Below are 14,240 nucleotides of genomic sequence, written 5' to 3'. Positions count from 1 at the left end.
CTAAGAAATGAGAAGAGTGCCTTAGGAGTTTTGCGCCTTTAGAATTATCAGTCATATTTTTCACTCATTAAGGTGGTAGCAGGAATTACATATTAAGTCAAATATATTTATTTATGACACATTAAAAAATGTGGCATGCAATAAGGCTTATGATCATAATATAATTTATCAGAGGCCTGAAGACTGAATGAACACACTACAAAAACATCTAATAAATAAAATCACTTACACATGGAACTGCGAAAACACAATTTTTAATTTAAGTTTCACCTTTACTAAATCACTTATATGTTTTCCACACATAAAGGGGGAATTAAACGTAGTACCATGCGTGCAGTGCCTGATAATAACATTGGAAAGCCAAGGGAACACTCTCCTAAGCAGTTCTCCTAGATATAGAGGATGATGCCTTAAAATTACCCCTGGAGCCTACAGTCCAATATTTGCAATTAGGAGCAGCTTGAGATTGCCAGGTATAAATAAGGTGACACCCTGATTCTTTAGATCCCAGAAAATAGATGTCTCAAAGCCTCCCTCAGTCTCCGGTTGAGGGAGGTGTGCATTCACTTTCTTAACTTAGTAGGGGACTCCATCCACCCGCATCCAGCTCACTCTTGTGCTTTAGGCAATACTATTCCTGACAGTTTAACCTTAGAAAACATTATAAACTTAAAATATCCAGCAATGCCACGGTTGTCCACTTCCATGCGCCTCTCACTCTTTGTAGGAATAGCAGTATTACGTTAGTTACCAAATTTCACCCTAACCTTTAGTCGAGATATACCCTTACAGGTCTGTGTGTTTCCATGTCAGATCTCCTGGTCACTGTCCATGACGATCTCATTCTCTCCATCCTGCATGCCCCGAGTCAAGGTTCTGTGCCTTGTGCACAACACTTGGACAGCCAATGAGAATCAGAATGTGATAACATCAGAACACCCCACCCAACTTGAGCACATGAATATGCTCGGTATATTAATTGTTCCAAAGGTCATTTCTTTTCTTACCTGTTCAGAGGAGGCCAAGCTGAAGTGACATACTAGGGGGTTCTACTGTCCTTTAAGATTTGGGCTTATATGTTATGCAAATGAAACATCTTGTAGAAGTGAACCTCTGTATGTTCTACGTGGGCTTGGTGCTCTCCTCTAGTCCTGACAGCACGTTTGGTGGTAGGTCTACACAGGAAACTAAAGGAAGTGTCGAAACTTGTTAATTTGTCCTGGTAGTCCATTTGTAGGTTGTTCTCTGATTCAAGGAAATGGTAGAGTTCTTCCTTCAGATTTTACAGACAGGCTCTGCAGTGCCTGGCTCACGACATTGCTCAAGTGTAAAACACATATGGCTCACAACATTGTTCTTCATTTTTCCCTAGGAGGGGGAGGTGCTATAGCCTATTAATTTGGCATAGACCAGAAGACAAGCTAGCCCGTCCTCAGAAAATGTCAGTGGGAAGGTTAGGTTAGAGTAGGATAGGGGCAGTATAGGCTGAGCATTGTCTGCTCCTGTGTTGTGCTCCGGCTGACGGTAATGTGCTTGAGAGGGATCACTCAGCCCTTGGCTGTGCTATTGGCCCAGGCCTGTCCTTCCATGGGATCAGGGAAATCTGGAATATGAATTTGCCTGACTTGGGGAGCATTGTATGTTCAACCTTTTGGTGGTGCAAGGGTGTATTGGGAGATGGGCTGGTTGGTTGCCCTTGCTGTTGTCTCATCTAGTGTACATCACCACCTGGTGAAACTGGGTCCAGTGTCTGTGGGTTGGAATTGTAGGATCTGGAGTTTGCAGACCCAGTAATAGCAGATTTGGAGACACCAGGTCTCTCATAATGTCTAGTGGCATAATTCTTCCTAGAGTTACTGCTCTTCCTTGAATACTGCCACTGGTAGTCAGGGCCTAAGAGCGTGGAAAACTCCAGCCTTGGACCCAGACTGGAAATATTACACATAGATATGTCAAAAATAGGGAAGATCTGTAATGGAATTAAGATGGAAGGGAAAAGTATCCCAGAGTGAAAGAGTGAGCAACAAGAAGCTCTTCCTGCTGGTCCTATATTTCTTAAAACAAGAGTTGAGTGGTGATTTAGAGCGATCCAGAAGTGAAGTACTGATTCTACTGCTCAGTAAAGAAAATAAGGTGTGTTTCTAAATAGGGCATTAATTACTAGCTTGAATAGGAAGACAATGAAGTTTGGCAAGGCTGTGTTTGAGCACACCAATCACCAGCCTGCCGACAGTGTTTTGGAGTACCCTAAGACAGGTCCTAAAGTTTAACTAACTCAAGATATCGCATGCTGTCATAATCAAGAGGTCTCTCGATTATGGATGACACAGCAAGATGTTTACCTTTGTGTAGACCTCAATTTGGAGAAAATCTAAAACAAAGAATGGCAGCCTGACTTTCCTAGGCTGGTGAAACTCTTTCCAAAATCAAGAAATCTATTGTTCTTGAAAGTTCTGAAAACATTTTAAATAACTGAAAAAGCAGCAAAGAAAATTTCAAAGCAGGACATTTGAGAAAAAAGGCAGGGAATAATGTAAAGTGACCAGGAAAGAGATAACAGTGTGTTGGTACGAGCTGAAGTATCAGGGCATAGGTTGGTACTAGCGTATAAAGAAATTGTAGATGTCTTGAGTATGGGAAGGGACTGAGGTTTTAGGGAGTATGAGGGGGAGAGCTGGAAGAGGAACTAGGGATTAGATATGAGAATTCATCATTTTATATACCTAGCTCTGTGTTTTAGCAATCGTGAATTAATTGCACACTTACACATATTTTAAATGCATTGTTACTTTGTTATCCCTTGTTGTACAATGCACGTTTAGCCGAACTGCTCTAGTCAGCGTAGCCTCGTTCTGAAATTCGGACAACAAAGTGAGATTTAATGAAGTCAGCCTTCTGGCCTTCTTCCCACAAGAAGGCCTGGTACCTGCATGTTAGTGCCTATTTGTAGTTTTGGTTTTATCACATCCTTTCTACCACGTACTGTGTTAAGAAGACCTGCATAAATGTAGTGCGGAAATGTAAAGAATTTAGTGTAATAGCTCTAACTGGTCATAGGGGGAACTCTGGTCCGTTGACATGGCAATTTAGACTTGGGATTTTTTGTTGTTGTAACTTTCTGGTTATTTTTGCATTAAAAGTATTAGACTTCTGTGAGCTTTCCTGAATTTCTGATTTATTTCACAGGTACAAGCGTACAGGTGGAGTAGTGGTAATGGGGTATAGGTGTTGTGGGTCCATTTTAGTTAGTCGCTTGGGCTCAGAGATAGCTTAGCTTAGGCTTGCGGCCTGTGACCTTTTAACCAGCATTCATGCTCTGTATATCTGTTTCAGTTTTATTATTGCTTTTTAGTGGCATTGTTTTAATTCCATTATCAATTGCTATTCTGTGAAAGCATAGTTATCAGTGCTATGGGTGACATACTTTCCATCATTTTCTTTCCTCGGAATTGCAAGAACAGACTGCGAGGCACACAGAATAATATTTTGGTATTGCTGGCTGCAAGACTGCGTAAACAGTCCAGAACTTAGGTACATACCTGCGTCAAGCTTCAACATAAACGTGTGCCCTATAAACAATCCTGTAGGACAAAAGGCATCATAGGGGCTTCCAGCCAGAATTTCCATCCATGCAGCCTGCCGGTTTTTGATAGAACTCAGACTTTGTGTCTCCAACGATCCTGATCTGGAGACTGTTGTCCTTAACTTGTACTAAGGTATCGGGGTGAGGTGTGCTTCTCATGGACACTGTAAGGACAGATTTGGCTTGCATTGCCATGCTCTCGCTTAGGGGCTAGAGATTAGGCTTTTTAGGTAGGAATTGTGTATTCATGTTATTACAAATATGTTGGGGTTGTTTATATTCACATCTCTGATTTTCACAATCTTAATTGTGTTATTCCTAATTATCCTAATCATTGCAGTGTATGCATTTAATCGCAGACTGCAGTCCTTTCAATAAATTTATTGAAAACTGTCCGGCATCTGTTTTTGCCTATGTGTGTGTGTGTAAAAGACTTGTATGTAGAGAGAAAAGGATAAGTCTTGTTTCCACCATGATTTCCCTGTGGGGCTTTCGGAGTCTATGCAAGGCTGCCACAAATCACCTTCATCGGTTGGGTTTTGGTGAGGTACTGCTAGTGAGTTGGTAGGGTTGGGCCCACAGCTGTCATCTGGAATGACTCAGTTGCCTATGACACAGAGGTGCTGCCATCCCAAATCCAGCAGTCTTGTCAGAGAATGAGAGCCCTTATGACATAGGAAGAGGAAGATATATTAGGGTGTAGATAAGTTGGAGGGTATATGCGGGAGTAGAGGTATTATTATGAAGGCGTATGGAGAAGTGATATGGTGGGCGTAGAGGCACAGGAGAAAGAGGAACTAAGTATAGGTATGCGTAGAGGTATATTTATATGGTAGATGTAAGTAATTAGATTATTGGTTGAAGGGGTGGTTGAAGTCAGATCCTGTGAAGTTGCAGAGCAGGAGCAGTGTGGTGCTGTGATGCGAGGCTCTGCGTCACTCTGTCTCCAATCTGGTGGAGCCACCAATCAGGAGCTGTGAAGTGCTGCAACGCGAGTCCCTGTGTCGCACTGCATAGCTCTGTATCCGATCCAGTGAAACTGTCAGGTAAATACACGTTTCCTGGTGAGGGAGCCATCAACAATCCAGGGACAGCTGGACACATACAGGAAGGCCCCAGAAACGTGAAGCAGGGAAATGGCAACATTCTAAAAGTGTCATTTTCAAACTAATTTAATTTAAATTCCCACTTTACCATTAAAGATGATTTCAAATGACAATTAAAATGAGTGGAAGAAGTATTTCTGTACTTGTCCAAAACTGAATGTGTCATTTTTTTTTTTTTCCAATTTTATATAGTGCAAACGCACTTCAAAGATATTGGAGTGCTTTGCATGAGCACCACTTACGTTACACAAGGACACATTCATTTTATTTGCTTTTTTAGGCATGCGGAAATTAAGTGATTTGCTCAGAAGCACAAAGTGTGTTATTTGCACTGTGGACAACCACACTAGCTTATACTTAGGAAATGCAAACCCATCATTATTTCTGCAGAAACTGAACAGAAGCTAATAATTGTTAGACCACTCAGCCCCAGGGCGGTCTTTCCCCTCAAACATTTTGCCTTCATCCCTCATATTTCTGATGATCTTGTTTTTGTTGGCCTTAGGCCTCTGTGCACATTACCACTGCTAACTAGTGGCAAAGTGCTTATGCACCCTTCCCTATACATAGTAGAATTGCATAGTACCCAATTTACTTGCAAGTCCCTAGTAAAGTGGTACCCCATGTACCCAGGGCCGGTAGATTAAATGTCACTTGTGAGCCTGCAGCACTGATTGTGTCATCCACTTAAGTAGCCCTGTAAACATGTCTCAGGCATGCAATTGCAGCCTGCGTGTGCAGTTTTAAACTGCTTTTTGAGCTTGCAAAGTAGAAGTTTTGCCAGGTCCAAACCTTTCTTTTTAATGCATATAAGTCACCTCTAGAGTAGGCCCTTAACAGCTTCATGTCCTGGAAGTGAAAAACTTGTGAATTAATTTTTCACCACTTCAAGGAATACCTTTTCCAATAGGATAACATTAGGTTTCTTTTATTACATTTAATTAGGTACAATTTTCAATTGGGAGCAGGTAGATAAGTCAAGGTTGAAGTCTAAAGACATGTAATTGAAAGTCAGATTTTAAATCACAGTTCTGAAAATGCTACTTCTAGAAAGTTGGCACTTACTTGTCTTAACCATTCGGTGCCTGCAGTCTGTCCCTGGGTCACATGACTAGGTGAACCTGGTAGTTGGTCCTTTTGTATTGCTCCCGGACAGTGAGACAAAGAGAAGATTGGTGTTGGCAGGATGGGCCACTTTGACCTAACGAGGTGGCAGAGATGTCACCTACAATACTTGCACATCGCAAAGGCCATGCCTGAACACACTCACAAAGGGGTTGTTCCTAGTCTTTTGTGTCTCCAGATAGGCTGGGGCCAGGGAAGGTAGGAAGGAAGGGGATGGCTGACACCTCAAGGGTGTAGAAACCCCTGAAACATTTACTTTAAAGTGGACAACTGGTATAAATATTGGACCTTCAGACCCAACTATTCAGTACACATCTGGACCTGTGGAAGACTCAAAAGAAGGACTGTGCTGCTTTGTTGCAAGAAGGATGCTGCTGCCCTGCTGTGCTGTCCTGCTGATTTGCTGTCCTGCTGCCTGCTTGAGAAGGACTGGATCTGTATCTTGCCTCTCCAGAGTGACTCTAAGGGTTAGTTGGCTGGCCTCCTTATCGGAACCTCAGGGACAGAACAGGCTTCAAAAACCTTGAACCCAACACCTAGACTCTGCCAGCTGTGAGTCCTGTCATTATAGATGCAGGACTTTGCAGAGCAAGTCCCTTGTCAATTACCTTGTTGATGATGATATGTGACCTTGCAACGCAGATTTGCAGCTCCTCAGAACTGCAGCTGCGTGACGCATACTCAACGTGGCATCTTGCAACACTCCACAACCAGGATTTAAGGTACTTTGTTCAGGGGGTCTAACTGGGTCCCTGTAGCCATCTCATGCTCAATCAGGGTGGGTCTTAGCTGGTGATTTTCCCCTGCATGACCAAATAACCTCAGTTAGCTCTTTGTGTATTTTGGTGCTATTTTCACTTAAATCTTTAAAATTGCATATCTCCAGTTTTACTGATTAGATTTTTCTTGATTTGGTCCTAAATTATATATTAAATATGACTCTATTTTTCTAAATTGGTGTGGGATTTTTCTTGTGTTTCATTTTATTAGTGTTTGAAGTGCCGCATAAACACTTTACACGTTGCCTCTAAATTAAGCCTGACTGCTCTAGTGCTAAGCTACCAGAGAGTTGAGCACACGTTAATTTGTGGTTTGCTCCTGACGTCACTCTGACAAGGTTTGTGGATACTGCTTGAGTAGGGTTTCACCACTCCCTTAATCCAATTTCTTACAATAATCGAATTAAAAAGATTAAAACTGGAGTAAACGGTGCAAACTAGCGTCATTGTAAACAGGTAGGAATTACGAAATAAAAATGGCAAAGTTAGTATTGGGCTGCCACCTAGTGGCTATCCTCTAACGAAATCTACTACTGAAACATAGTCTGCTGTATACCCTTAAAAGATCTATAACGCTTTATACTGCTTTGAGGGCAACTTGAAGTGCTGAGTGGAAGGACACATGAGAAATAGTTTGGAGGAAACCGGGAAGAAGGAATGGAATTAACGAGGCGCTCTCTAACCGCCCCCACCCCAATAGTCCAAGCGGGGTATTTAACATTTTAACTCCTGTCCTGAGATATACTGAGGAAAGTAATACATTCCCCTAAATCGTGATTGAAATTTGTAATTTGCAATGGCAGCACACGTAGCCCTGACACCCCGGCTAATTGCAAAATACAAGAAATACCTGAATGAAGTCATTGTCCTCAAAACATTGATATCTCATTGGCAGAGCGATAGCCTAACGTGGCTGCCGACTTTGAGAGTCTGCTCGATCTCGGATTTAATAACTGACAAGTTTAATTGCTGCCTTTTTTTCACAGGTAAAACATAACTTGTTCAATATTTCAGGTTTTAAAAGTGCTTATGGTTGTTACTTGAAAAGGGCTTGTGGTTGTTACTTGAAAGGGATTTTGTATACAATTCCCTGAATTATTTTTAGCATGGTAATTTTTACCATTTATTTTCATAGTCATTTAGGAATAGTTTAGAAAGCTTTCGAATATATTTGAAGTAATTTCTGTAGGTATATGCTGCGTTCAATTTAGATTTCAAAGGGGAAAAACACCAAAGTGTGCTTGTTTTCCTACTGTTTTACCAGCCTTTATATAAAAATATACGCAAAACTGGTAAAGTATTGTCCAGGTGGCAACGTCATCGGGGGTCATATGTTATTCCAACCAATAAATCATTCAGGCACTTGTATAGTGCAGCTTATCACCCTTGGGGTCTCAAGGTGCTGTTGTGGGCATGCTGTTCACTCGAGAAGGCAGGTCTTGAGGTCCTTCCTGAACTGCTTCAGTGAGGCGGCCTGCCTGAGGTTGAGTGGGACTGTGTTCCAGGTATGGGCTGTGAGGTAGGAGAAGGCTTTGCCTCCAGCTGTAGCTCTCTCTGATTCTGGGGTTGGCAGGAAGGGCGAGTTGGGAGGATCGGAGCTGCCTGGTACGGGTGTAGAAGGACAAGCGGTGGTTGAGGTAGGCTGGTCCAATGTTGTACAGTGCCTTGTAGGTGTGTGTCAGTAGCTTGTAAGTGATGGGTTTGTCAATCTGGAGCCCGTGCAGGTCCCTGAGGTGGACGGAGACGTGGCTGTGATGGGGGATGTCCAGGATGAGTCTGGCTGCTGCGTTCTGGATTCTCTTTAGTCTTGTTTCAAGCTTCTTTGTGATGCCGGCATAGAGTGCGTTACTTTAGTCCAGTTTGCTGCTGACAAGTGCATGGGTGACCTTCTTTTCTCAGTGGGGATCCACTTGAATATCTTCCGAAGGAGGCACAGGGTTTGGAAGCATGATGATGAGACAGCGTTTACTTGACAGTTCATGGAGAGCGTGGAGTCTAGGATGATGCCCTGGTTGAATGCATGGCCGATGGGGGTGTTTCCTTGGGGGGTGGGCAGCCAGGAGTTGTCCCAGGTGGAGGGGATGGAGCTGATTACGAGAATCTCTGTCTTGTCTGAGTTGAGTTTGATGCAGCTGGCTTCCATCCATGCAGCAACTGCTCTCATTCCGCTATGGAAGTCTCTTTTGGCTGTTGATGTGTCGTCGGTCAAGGAGAGGATCAGTTGGGTGTCATCCACATAGGAGACGATGTTTAGGCCGCGCTGTCTGACGATTTTGGTGAGCGGGCCACGTAGATGTTGAAGAGGGTCAGGCTTAGTGAGGATCCCTGTGGTACTCCACAGCATGTTTCTTTGGGTGCTGAGGTGAACGATGGGAGTCTGACACTCTGGGTTCTTCCGGTGAGGAAGGATTTAATTAATTCCAGTGCTTTACTGTGGAGTCTGGTGCAGAGGGTGGAGTGGGAGATGAGGATGAGGGCAGCCATGTCTCTGTGGTCCAGCATGGCACAGATGTCATCAGTGGTTGCGAGGAGGGCCGTTTTGGTGCTGTGGTTGCTCCTGAATCTGGACTGGGAGGGGTCTAGGACCTGGTTTGCTTTGAGGAACTCCACGAGTTGTATGTTGTATGTTGATGGCCTTTTCAGTTACCTTGGCTGGGAAGGGGAGCAGAGACATGGGTCTATAATTCTTCAAATTCCTTGGGTCGGCGGAGGGTTTTTTGAGGAGCGGGTTGATCTCTACGTCCTTCCAGTTGGATGGGAAGGTGGCAGTCTCTACTGAGAGGTTGATAGTCCGTCAGAGCTCTGGTGCGACAGTGGCGCTGGCCAGGTTGAAAATGTGATGTGGGCATGGGTTTAAGGGTGCCCCTGAGTGGATGGATTTCATGAGTTTCCAGGTGTCTTCTACAGAGATAGGGTTCTGGTGGTTCTGGGTCTGGTGCGGCATGGGGTCCATGGTGGTGCTGGTGGGTGGTGGAAATAAGTTTTGGTTCTTGAATTCTTCATTAATGCCCTGGATTTTCAGATGAAAAAAGGTGGTGAGGTCATTGTACAGGTCTTTAGAGGTGGGAATGTCTGAGGTGGGTATGCTCCGCGGTACATGAATTCCTTGACTATGGTGAATAGCTCCTTGCTGTTGTGTGCGCTGGTGCTGATGTGTTCTTGAACGCCAGCTTTTTTGGAGGCTCTGTTGAGTTGGTGGTGCATGGTGACTGCGTTTTTGTAGGCTGTGTGGTATTCAATTGTTATGTTGTTTCTCCATTTTTGTTCCAGTTGTCTGCAAGTAAGTTTTGAGTCTTGGAGTTCTGTCATGAACCAGCTTGGTTTCTTACAGTGCTGGTTTCTGGCGGGTTTCTTGAAGGGGGCTTTGCTGTTGGCGCATTCTGTGATCCAGCAGTGCAGGCTGCGTGCTGAGTAATTTGCGGCATTCAGTTAGAGGGACTTTGCCCCAGCTTCTGCCGGGGAGACTGGGGGCGTGGTGGCGTGTGATGATCTTTGTGAAAGCAAAGTGGACGCATCGGTGGTCGGTCCAATGGAGTTCGGAGATGTGAGAGATGGTGATGTTCCCTGCAGAGAAGATGGGGTTGAGGGAGTGACCCGCTGAGTGGGTGGGGAGGTTGACTAGTTGCTTGAGACCGAGGGTTGCGAAGTTGTCTAAGAGCGTTGTGTTGTTTGGGTCATCGTGGTTATCGAGGTGGAAGTTGACATTGCCGAGTAGGCTGGAGTTGGTGGAGGCTAATGGGTGAGGGGTGACGAGGTCCATGATGCTTTCACTGGACTGGGGCCAGGGCCCCGGCAGACTGTAGACAAGCGTGCCCCAGAGGGAGGTGTTTGGGTCAGTCTGGATCTGGAATTGTAGGTGTTCAAGGGTAGTTGGCTGGTTGTGTGTCTCAATGGTGGTTGACAGGCAGAGGTTGTTCCTGTATGCTATGATGATGCCTCCTCCTGGTCAATTGACTCGGTCTTTGTGCACAATTTTGTAGCCGTCTGGAATTGTGGTGGTGATTTCTAGGGATGAGGTAGGTGTGATCCAGGTCTCTGTGAGGAAGGCAACGCCATGGGCGATTAATTCGAGGAGGTCCCAAACGTCTACTGCATGTTTGACGAGGGAGCAGGTGTTGAGTATGCACTTGAGGAGTCTGGCTAAGATTGGTACGAAGCCGTGCAGCAGGTTGAGGCAGGTGAGGGAGTGGAAGTGGTAGGAGAATGGACCATTAGTGTTCTTCCGGTCAGGTAGGTGATAGGCTGAGGACCTTCCAGGGTTGAGGTCGTGCAGTGCATTGGTGTTGTATCGAAGGGTGGCGTGGGAACCAGGGTCTGTGCCGCTGGGAGCAGTCCAGGCGCAGACGGGCATTGACAGGGAGGGACTGGCGAGCTGGGTGGAAGGAAGGTTGGAAAGCGCTTCCCAGGAATGGGTGTGGGGCCACAGAGGAAGCAGCGGAAGGAAGGGAGCGCTGGAAAATGGCACGCAGTGAAAGACGCACAGACAAAAAGAGTGAAAAAAGATTTTTTTAAACTGGAAAGACAGAGACAGGCAGAAGCAGGTGGCCACTAGGCCACCAGGGATGAGGTGCAGGTCGGTGCCAGTGGGTGGAGGCAGGCCTCGATCTCAGAGCCTGAGATTGGACGTAGCAGCAGGTGGAGCTGAGCAGGAGGGTGTGAACAGACGCTGACCAGAAGGTCAGTCGGGTCACCTCTCACTGCGCAGCAGCGACCTTTAAGAAAGGGAGGGAAGTGGGAGGGGCTGGTCAGCTGGGAGGCGAGAGGGCAGGAAAGCACTTTGAAGGGAGGGGGCGGGCCATAGAAGAAGCAGTGGCAGGGATGGAGCGTGGGAGACGGCACACAGTGGAATCGCTAAAGAGTGCAAAAACAGACATAAAGAGTGAAAAAAGAGAAAAATGCAGGAAAGACAGAGGTTGACAGAAGCAGATGACCACTAGGCCACCAGGGATGCAGCTTAGGCGGGTGCCTGCAGGTGGAGGTGGGCCTCGATCTCAGAGCCGTCAGAAAGACTTCTGTTGATAAAAACTATAGGCACTTCTGCCTTGTAAGGACCTCTGTGGAATCTGCCGTATGAGCTCTCCTCAACAACCTGTAGCTGTAGCAACATCTAGCTCACATCTTGTTGGGAAACGTGGTGACTACCACTATGATGTGGAGACAGGACCTCTTATTCAACAAAAACCATCCAACATGCAAGCAAGTGGGGATGCTAAAAAAAACAAATGATATCCAACGCTATAATGCCTGCGCTTGTCATTAATAGATCAATATTGAATGAAGTGGCAAGTTCTGCCTGAGAACCTGAACAAATACTAGCAAGTATGGACCCTGCCAAGGCAGTCTGGAAAAGTGGCTGTCGGACCTGAAGAGAAAAGGAAAGCGATCCTGGAGAATGTGTGGTAGGTAATAAATAAACTCCACGATATATTGCTTGAGGTAAGTTTATTGTCTCAGAAATAGGAGCCACCTTCCAGCTGATCCTCACATAACAAGCGCTCACACGAGCCACTCGTTCTTCCCCAACATTCTCAATTCTACTCCAACTAATTCTGTTACCATTAACTACAACATTATCTCTCTTTTTTTAACATGATATAACGAATCACAAATCGAACACAAGAAACCATATTTATATATAACCTTAAAAAAATACGGAAAAATATAGAATTAAAAAAAACAAAAAGGACAACCCTACTTAATTTCAAAGCCAATTACCTACAAAGAAAACTACAAATCTTGTTTCAATTTCCATGGGAAGATCCACGTACACTCCTCTTCCCAGGTACATTACTCTCAACCCTGAGTGATGAAAGAGATGCCATCTCTTTTTTTACATTGAGCATTCCACACTCTTCATCACTGGGATATATCTCCCTAACATATCTGGCCAACGATGCTGGAAAAAGAATGGATGTTGCTTTGCCACCCTTTAAAGCTTGAAAAGGAGAAACCTTGGTTAAAGAATGCAGTGTAGTGCGTTAAAACCACAACATGGCTTTAACTGCTTCTTCTGTATCAAAATTGTTGGTCCTGGCCCATTTTATATATTCCCCTATCACTCTGTTCATTCTCTCTATCAAGCCATTAGTGTATGGATGATAGAGAGAACTCTTTAGATGCTTGATCCCAGATTGCTTAAGGAAACCTTCCATTTCAAAATTAACAAATTGTACTCCATTATCTGTTATAACTACTTCTGGAAAACCTTACCTCATGAAAATGTCTTTCAGAAACTTCACAGCACTAGACGCCGAAAGCATGGCACAGAAACGCACTTGTGGCCATTTGCTGTGATAATCAATCAAAACAAATGCATAGTGTAAATTATAAGGCAGAAAATTTAACGGCCCAACCATGTCAATGCCCAGTTTCGCCCACAGTTTCTCAGGAAATTCTATAGGTTGTAAAGGCGGTGTAGAAACTTTAAAACCTTTCTCAGCACTGCTGCAGACCACACACCCTTTTACTATTGCATCAACCTCTTTATCCATGGGAAGCCACCAAAAATGTTCTCTTAATCTGCGCTTCGTCATTGTAGCTCCAAGATGACCATCATGGGTTGCATTAATTAAACCCATGCGGACACCATATGCTGGAATACATTTTTCACACGTCATCACTGCCCCATCGTCAATAGATATTTCCTCCACTACTTTGCAAAATGGTTGCAACAACACATCCAAATTCCTCTCTTTCGGCCAACCATTTACTACAAATTCCTTCACTCTAGACAACACCGCATCCTCTTCCTCAGCATTCTTCCAATCTGTTTCACTAAATGCTTATCCCACAGGTAAATCTATACTTGAAACAAAACAGTTTTCATTATTTTACTCCATATCCACCTTGTCGACGTTACAAATAGGTAATCTAGATAAGAAATCCACCCGTACATTCTCTTGGCCATGAATATACGTAACTTTTATGTCATATTGAAGGCTTTTTGTGGTTAATCTAGCAGTGTGTGGTATAGTATAATTGATTCTTTCACCTCTCAAAATATACACAAGAGGTTTATGGTCAGTTTGAATTACGAATCTTCTGCCCCAAACATAGCTTCTAAACTTCTAAACTTTTCACTAGCCCAAACACATGCTAGTAATTCTTTCTCAGTGACAGAATAGTTCCATTCAGCTTCTCTCAGCACTCTCAACGCATAACTAATTGTGACTTCAACCTGTGTAGCTTCTTGCGTCAAAACTGCGCCCAAACCATATTTGCTAGCATCCATAGTGATCGTACATGTCAAACGTGGATCATAGGAACACAATCCCTTAGCTTTTGTCATCTCTGATTTTACCAACTCGAAAGTGTCTTGACACTCTTCATTCCACACAAATGTCACCTTACTCTTAAGCATATTAGTTAATGACTTCATTTTGGTAGCATAATCCGGAATAAACCTGGCATAAAACTCACACAATCCCACAAAGGTGCGTAACTCATCCTTATTCTTGGGAACAGGACATTCATTGACTGCCTTGACCAATCCCAGTCTAGGTTTAATGCCTTCCGTAGATACAGAATGTCCTGAAAATCTAATGTTCTTTTTCCAAAATTCACATTTTTCCCTTTTCACAACCACCCCATTATTTAACAAAATGTGCAGAACCTTCCTGAGCACATTATCATGTTCCGCTAGATATT

General features: G+C 44.2%; 1 protein-coding gene across 1 annotated transcript in view; it reads left to right on the top strand.

Annotated features, from left to right (window-relative positions):
* The window catches only part of LOC138287955 (putative tetratricopeptide repeat protein 41), a 574,376-nt gene that overhangs the window by 190,678 nt on the left and 369,458 nt on the right, over positions 1 to 14,240 (top strand). The window lies entirely within an intron of this gene.

Source organism: Pleurodeles waltl, chromosome 4_1 (assembly GCF_031143425.1).
Source record: "Pleurodeles waltl isolate 20211129_DDA chromosome 4_1, aPleWal1.hap1.20221129, whole genome shotgun sequence".
Taxonomy (NCBI): domain Eukaryota; kingdom Metazoa; phylum Chordata; class Amphibia; order Caudata; family Salamandridae; genus Pleurodeles; species Pleurodeles waltl.
Note: the sequence above shows the minus strand (reverse complement) of the source record. Positions and strands in the feature narration are given on the sequence as shown.